This window comes from Sciurus carolinensis, chromosome 1 (genome assembly GCF_902686445.1).
Source record: "Sciurus carolinensis chromosome 1, mSciCar1.2, whole genome shotgun sequence".
Lineage (NCBI taxonomy): Eukaryota > Metazoa > Chordata > Mammalia > Rodentia > Sciuridae > Sciurus > Sciurus carolinensis.
Window position 1 is genome coordinate 119,488,376 of NC_062213.1, and position 9,651 is coordinate 119,498,026.

Genomic DNA, 9,651 nt, shown 5'->3' on the forward strand with positions numbered 1-9,651 from the left:
CTTCTTTTAAGACAAGTAATAGAGGGCCCAAGAGCAGCAGGTTCCAGTGCAGACTTGACTATGTCCAAGAACCACACCAGCCACAACCACTCCTGAGACTGGCACAGAAATTGCACCAAGAGACTCCTGGCCAGGCATGGCTCATGCCTGTAATCTCAGTGGCTTGGGAGGCTGAGGCAGGAGGATTGTGAGTTCAAAGACAGCCTCTGCAAAAGTAAGGTGCTATGCAACTCAGCGAGACCCTGTCTCTAAATAAAATACAAAATAAGGCTGGGAATGTGGCTCAGTAGTCAAGTGGCCCTGAGTTCAATCCCAGGAACTTCCCCCACCAAAAAAAGAAAGGAAGGAAGGAAGGAAGGAAGGAAGGAAGGAAGGAAGGAAGGAAGGAAGGAAGGATGGAAGGAAGGAAGGAAGGAAGGAAGGAAGGAAGGAAGAAAACTCCTGTCACAAAGATAAGAATCTCTTAAGGCGGTGGGCCCCAAGTCCTGAGGAACGTGTGTTTTGCCAAGCAGCACAGTAAGAAGGGCCTGAAGAAGATGCAGCAAACAACACCAAGGCCATGAATACAGGTACAGAGGCTGTTAAGGCCCAGCAAAGCCCAAAGAAGTTAAGCCCAGATTCCAAAGGGTGAAAGTCTCAAGCTCAACTACTTACTTAAATTACCATCCCACCTCAATAAGCCTATTGGTACCCTTTGCCCAGGGTAATGGGCTCTACAGCCAAAGGCCAAGACTCAAAGCAAGGCCAAGCTGAGGCTACAGTTCCAGCTCTGTCTCTAGTGTCCAAAAGTGCTCAGGTCTCCATGAAGGCTCCATGGTAAAGGCCTGTGTCTGCCAACCTGAGAACAGAAGGACTAAGTGATCCCTGGGCTGCTGTCTGCATGGGGTTGGTGTTCTCCTGTGTCATTTGTATAAACGTGAGACAGGGGGCAGGGAGACAATGATAATAGAGAAAGGGAGATTGAACAGACACTTACATGGTAAAACTGGACGAGCTCCATGACAGGGAATGTGAAACAGCTGGCTTCCAGCTTTTTGGCTTGAATTACTAAATTGAGAGTGGTGACACTAAATGGAGATCCAGTTTGGGACATGAAGAGCCTGAATCAGCAATAGACCGTTGGTGTAGAAGACTCAAAAAATAAAAATAAAAATAAAAAGATGACCTGAAAGTGGCTGACCAGGCTGGGAGACAAGCTTTGACTAAGCAGTTTCTGGAGAGCAGGGTCAGATTGCATTTGTTGAAGCATGAGATTAAAATGAGGACACAGAGGTAGCAGTGCTGTAATTACCAAGAAAAGTGCTCCAGGCCCAGGAAAATTGGAGCATGCTTGTAATATGCAGCTGGAGAGCCAGCCCCCCAATAAAGATGGAAAACACAGGAGTGACAGGGTGCCACTCTACTGTTTTGCCAGATACATTAAAATTTCTTCTAAAAAGAAATTAATATTGTGTACACTTTTAAATCTGATTTCAAAACCAGGTATGCACTTGTTCACATTCATATCTGATTATGAAGAATGACATTTGGGGGCTTTTACAAATGATTTTTTATTCCCAACTTTGCCATCTTTCAGACAAAAACAGGAACCGGAAAGCAGTGGCTGGGCAGGCTGTCTGTGGTGTGACGCACACTGCTGGCCCTGACAGCTGTAGTAGATAGATGTTGTCTTGCTTCTCATGAAACACAGTCTTCTAACATTGGATCAAACAACCTTGATCGTTTAAAGTGACAGTAAGTGTTAGAATAAACCACAACGACTAAATCCGTTGGCAGTAACAACTCCACCCAAAGGTGAGTTGTAACATAGTACAAGTGAACACTGCAATTGCAGGTATGGGTGCCTCTTTAGTATAGAAATTAGGCTATTTTTGTGTGTGTGTGTGCAAGTTCTGTGTACACATGAGAGAAAAATGTGTCATTCAACCAATTAAACATATATCTGGTTATTCATTTGGAGATAATAAAAGATAAATTTTAGTCTGTAGGTGGTTTCCTTTCTTATACATCAGAAACCTGTCAACATTGGCACATGGTTAGGAGACACATGTTAATTTTAAATTTAAATTTTAAAATGACATTAACATAGAAAAGGGAACAACCACGAGGTTTACCTCCTGAGGTAATGGTAGAACAGGAAAGCAGAAAATGCATTCTAAATCTAACTATACATGGTTTTAGATGATCTGTAAAACTAATTTAGATTGTCATTTATGATTCTACATAATGCTAGTAGAAGGTTGATTATATTTAACACAAAAGTATTCTATCGAAGTTTCTCCCTCAGATAAATCAGATTTACTTTACTGACTTGAATTACAAAACTTTATAGAAAATAAAACTGTTGCCATAGTTCTTTTGACAATCATTGAGCCATAAGAAAATGTCTTTTGAAGATAAACTCTCTGCAAATTTCTTGATGAGCATTTTCTATGATATTCTCATGAATGGCTAGAGTTTAGAGTATGTAATAATATAAATTAAAAGTATATTAGGGTACAGCAGGCATAATAAAAATAGGGTAGAGCAGGTTATGAAGAACCTTGGACAAAATATTTAACATTGTTGGATTTGTTGGGCCCTAGATGTCACCTTTAAGACTGTATATGTTTTCAAATCTGTTGCTATTGCACCTATGTAGGTTTCTACTGACACATTTATCTCACTATCTGTAATTATCACTGATGGAACTATCTCTTCTTTCCAGAGTATGAGCAATCTGAAGAGTATGAAAATAGCTTTATTCTAAAACCTTTTATTCCAGATTCTATCATAGTGATTGGTGATCAGAAAGAAATCAAGAACTGTCAAAAGGAATAAATTAATGGAAGAATGCCTGCATGTGTGCATATACATATGGTTCATGAACAGGAGGTTATGAAAAGTTGTATTAAAACAAAGAGATTTTTTTGGGTAAAATTATCAAGGTTTTACTTTGGACTCTTTCCAGTGACCGCCCCATCTTTCCTTCCTCTCTCCCTTCCTGCTCCCTGCCTTCCTTCTTGCTCTGTTTCCTTTCTTTTTTCCTCTAGGCCTGATCCTCAAAGTAATGTGGACCACAAGGGCCAGCATGAGGTATGGTCCCAGGGTCAAAGGCTCATGCAAGGGATAGTCATTTGGAATAGAAGGGAGAATAAAGTGTGTAAAGAGAAAAACTGAGGTTCACAACTGAATGGACCAAATACATTGTGAGGTCTTTAGGCATGTCCTGGAGCAGAAAGTAGAGTTTATATCTTAGGCAAATGCAGTGTGGTGTCAAACACTGTGATAACTAGAAAGAAGAAGGTCCAGAACTCAGGCTATCATGAAGGTTGCTTTCCTGAATTTCTTCTGCTCTGGGAGCAACTTGGGTAAAAGACATGTCAGAGTACATAAGTACTCTGTCAGCTCAGTATCTGGAATTTCTTATAGTCTCATCTTCATCTATATGCTCCACTCAACATGCATGCTTCATTCATTTAGTAAAATTAAAAAAAAAATGTTTCATTGCCTATGGTGAACCAGGCATGTACTAAATGCAGAAAATAGAACTACGTGTGAGCTCCAGCATGCAGGGAGCTCCCAGTCCAAAAGGAAAAGTAGACATAAACAAATAAAAAGATTAGTTGTCCAGGGATGCTTGTATAAATGCTATAGAATCTCAGAAGAAATGCTAAATTCTATTTGGGATGGTGGTGGTTGAAACAGGAATTCAATAAAACTGAGAATAGAAGGATGGAGTAGAAGTTTAACAGGCAAATGAGGAATGGGTAATGAAAATAGGTAGAGAGAGCAACCATTTAGAAATCAGCATATTAAAATCTGAGTTACATGAAAAAGCAGAAAATATTCAGAATTCAGATAGTTCAGATAAGATGGCAAGAAATTGTGGGATATATGACTGACATTGTAGCCAAAATTTTATAGGCCTAAATTGTAGGCCTAAATTTTATAGCCTATGAGAGCAGCTAATGTTAACCAAACTCAAAATATAAAAGTCATGAATTTGAACTAAGACTTGGTTAAGAGGAATGGAGAGAAGGCACACATTTGAAAAAAAGAGATAAAGAATTGACAGTTTCATGACGTGACTGAATGTGTAGAGTGAAATTTAGGATAGTTATATATGAGTCCTGAGTTTCTGATTTGGGTATATAGATTGAATAGTGGTGCCTTTATCAAGATGGGGAAAACAGGAACAGTAGCAGGAGTGGTAAAGATGAATTTGGTTTTGGATATGTTGAGCTTGAGCTCAGCAATGGTTTGGATATGGTTTGTCCTGGGAGGTTCATGTGCTGGAGCCTTGGTCTCCAGCAGGGCAGTGTTGCAGTAGTGGAAACTTTCAGAAGTGGGTCTTTTCAGAAGGTACTTACATCATGGGACTCTAACCTCATGAATGGATTAATGCTGTTTTGTGAAAGATGGTCAGGTGTCATGGGACTGGGTTAGTTCCTGAGACAATGGGTTGTCATAAGAGAACCTAGCATCTTCTTTCATCAATGGATTGTCATAAGAGAGCCTAGCACCTCCCTTGCATGTTGCCAATTCCCTTTCCACTACTCTACTGTTGCTATGTAGCCAGAGGACACTCTCCAGGATACTAGCACCATGCTGTTTGGACTTTCCAGTCACCAGAATCATGAGCCAAATAAAACTTTTTATTTTAGAAGTTACCTATCCTCCGGTATTTATTTTATAGCAATGTAAAATTAACTAAGATGAGCTCAGACTCAGTATATCCAAAATTAAACTTATGAACATGAAAAACACATGAAGAGTTCAGAATGTAGTTGAAAATAAGGATGGTTCACAACCTGAAAGAAATGCTCATCTCTACTTCCATAAGAGCGTATAAAGCTCCCTACCTAGTCTTTTGATTCTGACGAGGCCAATTTACACGCTACTCATTCACAAATATCTATCATGTATTTCACTCTTCTGTGATAGTATGCACTTTTGGGGCAATTTTAAAACAAAATATTTTATTGGGCATGTAAAATAATAATTCTCAAATATTTAAAATTAGAATTCAAAGCACTTAACTCATACTCATTTTACCCATTAAATTGGCACTACTATCACTTTTTATAGGGAGAAAAATCTATTCTGATTTTCAGTAGTAAAACTAAAAAATACTCTGAAAATAATGAGATTAAATTTACTGGCTTAAGTTAACTCTAAAACAGAATAATTTTTCAGGTTTTTTATCTTTCATAATCCACTGAAAGATTCAGAATTTCTTACAACATAGAAATAAAGCCAAATGGTTTTGGTAAAAGAGTCACTAAAAGTATAGAGAAGAGATGAAGGAAACCTCACCCAATTCAAAGTAAAAAAAAATTAAAAAATGCCAATCTTACTGCGTCTTGCTACTGGCAGAAGATGGGTGTTCTTAAGACCAAACACAAAATAACCACTCTCAATATATACTGCCCAATTGCTCAAAAACCACCCACAAATGATAACCAATTCCTCCAGTTCCTAGGGAGATGTCTTCACACATACCCAATGTTCACTGAGGTTTTCTTCTTTTTTTTTTTCCACACTTCTACCTGCCAGTAATGTCTATCAGAATTAAATATCTTAGAACCCAGAACAGCAGGGCAGAGATAGAATCTTCTTGGTTATAACAAGCATTTCATGTTGTTCTTCCATTTTGTGCAATTTTTCTATCCTCTAAGACAATAAGCTGAGGACACACTGTGTCAAGATCTAAAGTCACATCTGTCTGAAATTGCTGTATAATTCTGTCCAAGCCAGAATTCTAAGGAGAAAGTCTAAAGCCTTATTTCTTTAATGACAAGAGTTCAGGGTATTTTAGATTTTGATACCTTTGGTGTATATACTTAACCTGAGTCAGCAATGCTAGATCTGGCTACACATATTTGCTCTCTATTTCCTTCAGTAAATGTTTTAATGTGGAAATACAATATGGAAAAGTTACAAGGTTTTCATTAAGTTTTGTTAAAGTGTTCAACTCTTCATCTTGTATTTGCTTAAGCAGAGTTGCTTGCTCATTCTGTAAAAACAGATTTGCTCAATTTCAGAATTTATTTCTTCTTTCATATATTTCACTTTCTTTCTCAGCTCTGGGGATTTGCTGCCTTACAGAATTAGCACTTTTTCAGCTCATTCCACGTCCTTCTTCAAGGGCTCAAATTCTTCTGGAATTTTTCTATGGTAAAAGGCATTTCTGAATGGGGCAAAGGTGGTGCCTCTGATGTTCAGTAGAGAAACTGCATTGAATACATAAAACCTGTGTAGGTCATTCACACAGAAAAGGGTCAGAAATTGATTGTGTTTTTCATACACACAATTTTCTTCCTGCCTCTTCCTCTTTTATTCTGATCTGGAGTAGCTTAGCGATTTTAAATTACAGAGAGCTGGGGGTTCTTCCTGAACTTCCTTTGTGGAAGACAAAAATAGCAGACAGGGCAGGCAACAGCATCAGTTAGGTCCAGGACATACTGAGGCAGTGGAAACAGAAGTTGTGCCCACAATTAATGGTCACTGGGTCTTTCAAGTAATCCAGATGGATGGGACAACTACACTCTCCTTGGAGGTCTGCCAGGGTGGGTCGCCAACTCCATTGAGCCGTGAGTAAAGGTGGAAACACTCCCTTGGTAAGCCTGCCTCCCTAGCGCTCAGGTCTCAGTGTGAAGTAGATAACCTCCAGGTACACGTACAGAGACTAGCTGCAGATTTCACTGGCCTGGTACGTTGGTGACCATCACTGAAGTCTTGTTGAGTCCTCTGCACTTCAGTGCAAAGGATAAGGAGAATTTAAAACTATAGCTATATTACAGATTGGCTCAGCAGTCACAGACTTAATGGACCAATAATTTCTTTACAATGTAGAGATCTACAGAATACCACCATGGCCACTCATGAGGAAAACTGATGACCTGGAATAGTGGTTCAGGCCTGAGGCTATGTCTCACCCTCCAATAATATACACTTTTATTTTTTGTTTCATGCCTGAGTCAAAATAAGCCTGTTTGGCAAGAGGAAAAGTAAAGATCCTTGAATGTTCTGACCTCTATGGTTGGATGAAATCTATCCTGTTAACCCAATGTGAAAATAAGAAAAGGTGAAAATACAGGTTTCACTTTCCCCTAAGTAAAAAGCATTCTTGTTTTCTTGTTTTTGGCTTCCCAACCTCCATTTAGGCAGTTTCCTTTGAGGAATTAACTGCATGTAGTCTTAATGTGAAAATTAAGACTTGGACAGCCTAGCACACCAGCTAAGTTAATCAGATGCTTTCTGATGGGATTTTGTGTGTTATGAGCAATGCAAGGACAGGGGACAATGACAGCAGTGGGGCAGCACCTTAATGTGACTATACGATGTTGAAGCAGTAGTTGTGGAGCTGCTTATTGCTTTTAGGCTCTGGTGACTTTTGGTCCTGCCCATTTCCAACCCTCCCAAGCTCCTCTCCCCAGTCTCCTGTAGGTTCTATGAACCTGAATATTCTTTCAATAAATTTCCCTGTCTTCAATTTGCCAGTTAGTTTCCAATAAGAAACCTAACTGAATATCAGGATAAATCAAGTCATTCAATACACAAGAAAATTAAAAAAAAAAAAAAAAAAAGAAAATACTGAGTATTTATTTCCTAACTAAATCTCTAATTGAAATAAAGTAATGATTACTACTGGTCACTGACTACAGCTCAGAATTAGAAAACAACTCAACCATGACTTCTTTTGAAAAGAACTTTATTAGCTTATCTTGAAGTCACAGCTAGACACATTCCTTCCTGTCTGTCTGGTTTATATTTTTTACAGTAAGTCATGCAAAAGTAAGATGTTTCTAGTAAAACCCATTAAATTCACTGAGGAATCATTTCAGTAGTTTTTAAAATTCTATCTTCAATTGTAAAAGATTTATTTTTATATAGGTGAGTATCTGAATAAGAAAGGAATATTGTATAAATTCAGCAAAAATTTACTGAGTGATTATTGTGAGCAATGCATGTAGAGATGATGAGAAGCTGTTGTCTTTCATCATTTTGTACTTTAAAGAATTTGGCATATTGATGCTTGTGTATTAAATTTTGGCCCTCATGAAGCTTACATTCTAATGGAGGAGATAGGGGTGGGAAGATAAAAACAATAATAGTGAGTTACAGTGCATATGAAGATGAGGAGTTGAGGTAGTGACTAATAGTGGGACCCCCTGAGGTATGGTAAATCAGGAAAGATGCCCCAAAGGCAGGACAAATACCCTGAGACCTGGAGGGTGAGAAGAGGCTGCTGTACAAAGATCATGGAGCAGCCCATCCTGGTTTCACTAATAAGTTGTGGGTCTTTGGGTGACTCTGTGCTTTTGTTTCCCCATCTGCAGCATGTGGAGAGCAACACCACCTATTCACAACTGCTATCAGGATTACATGTGTTAATTTTGTGAAGTACTTAGAACAGTACATGGAACACAGTATGAGCATAAGAAATACTAATCATTATTATTACAACATTATTATTATTCCAGAAAGAGGAAAAAACACATGCAAAAGCCTGAGGCAGGAAATACATTTAGCATATTAATTAAACTAAAATAAGATTCGTGTGGCTAGAATAGAGTGGGCAAAGAGATAAGTGGCACAAAATGAGACTAGACACAGGATCGTTATGCAGGGCCTTAAGATTCATAGTAAAGAGTTTGGATATTTTTCTTTACCCCAAGTGAAATGGGAAATCAATGAAAGATTTAAGCAGGAAATTGATGCTATTGGATTTTCTTTAAGGTTATGACTTCATCTGCTATGGGGAAAATGCAGAGGAGCAGAAATGGCAATGGAGTGACAAACTAGGAGGGTGTTGTACAATTCTCAAGGTGAGAGATGATGGTGGCTTTGGCCAAGGTAGAAGGAGTGGAGAAAAGAAAAGTGATTTTAAGATATATTTTGGCAACAGACTGATAGTATTTGTGAATTTGTTGAAATTGGATAAAGGAAGGGAAAGGGAAAAGATGAAGGCAGGGCTGCTATCTATAGTTGCACAGGATGTTCACTGCTTAAGTGTGCCTAAGTGACAAGGGCAAGTGGGAGCTGAAATCTAACTTAGACTTGGCTCACCATGCCTCCAGCACTTACATGAGGTGTAATTTGTATAAAGGCCATGCAATAGGCTAGAAGCAGAACTACCTTTTAATTCTGTCTTGGACATCTAGATAAATGGTGTTGACGGAAATGAGGACACTGGATGAAAGGTGGAAAGGGTTGTAGGGGCAAAAAAACAAAACAAAACAAAACAAAAAAAACCCAAGAGTTAGGCCTTGTAGTTAAGTTTGAAATAACTTGGAGATCCCTAAGTAGAAGTTTCAGATTGGTAATTGACTACTTAATGCTGACCTTCTGTTCATCAATTTTGCTAATTCTAATAATGTATTTGTAGATGTAGATGAGTCTTAACACAACCATAGTCACAAAATGACAATTTTAATGTTCCTTTCTCCCTCCCTCCCTTCCTTCCTTCCTTTCTTCCTTCCTTCCTCTCTTTCTCTCTCTTTCTTTCTCTCTCTCTCTCTCTTTCCTCTCTCTCTCTCTCTCTCTCTCTCTCTCTCTCTCTCTCTCTCTTTCTCTCTCTCTCTCTGCACACACACACACACACACACACAAACACATATATACTTGGATAGATAGACAGATTTTTTTCCTTGGTGCTCTTGTTCA

At 38.6% G+C, this 9,651-nt stretch overlaps 1 pseudogene; it reads right to left on the bottom strand.

Moving 5' to 3' along the window:
- Window positions 1-5,952: 5,952 nt before the first annotated feature.
- LOC124992404 (tripartite motif-containing protein 60-like) lies at window positions 5,953-9,399 on the bottom strand (annotated as a pseudogene).
- Between the last annotated feature and the right edge of the window lie 252 nt (window positions 9,400-9,651).